Below are 635 nucleotides of genomic sequence, written 5' to 3'. Positions count from 1 at the left end.
AAAGAGTGTAGATGTATGGAGAATTAAAAGATCATGCTAATTAATTCCATTAGCCACAGAGCCTCATCATTAGAAAATCATCTACATTAAGAGATGAAAGTAGAAAAGCATGTAACCAACTAGATAAATATCCAAAAAGCATTTGTTAACATTTAGCATACATTTATGATAAACTATTAACATATTAAAAATAGAACAGGAATGTTTTAACTTCATAAATGGTGCCTACCAGAAACCTACCACAAATATCCTACTTAAAGTTGAAATATTAGAAACATTCCTATTAAGATAAAGAAATAGGTAAGGATGTCTTCTGCCACAGCTTTACAGCATTTTACTAGAGTTTAACCAATACCATAAAATAGAAAAAGCAAATAAGAGTTTGAGCACCATTAATGGATAAACAAACATATAACTTTGTATATTTGTATATCCCTTACTCAATATTTTGTATTTCATTTAAAAATGTCATTAAGCGAAAGTAAGATTTATTTCTAGATAGATGAATACATAGATGAATCAATTACCATTAATTTGAAGAGTTAGTCTGGTTATGTATGAGATAATTAGATGTACTGTAGTTTTTTTTTTGTTGTTGTTTTTTGCACTGTAGTTTTTTAATAAATTTATTTATT

The sequence above is a fragment of the Lipotes vexillifer genome, unplaced genomic scaffold (assembly GCF_000442215.2).
Source record: "Lipotes vexillifer unplaced genomic scaffold, Lipotes_vexillifer_v1.1 scaffold1168, whole genome shotgun sequence".
NCBI lineage: Eukaryota > Metazoa > Chordata > Mammalia > Artiodactyla > Lipotidae > Lipotes > Lipotes vexillifer.
This window is presented reverse-complemented; position numbering follows the sequence as displayed.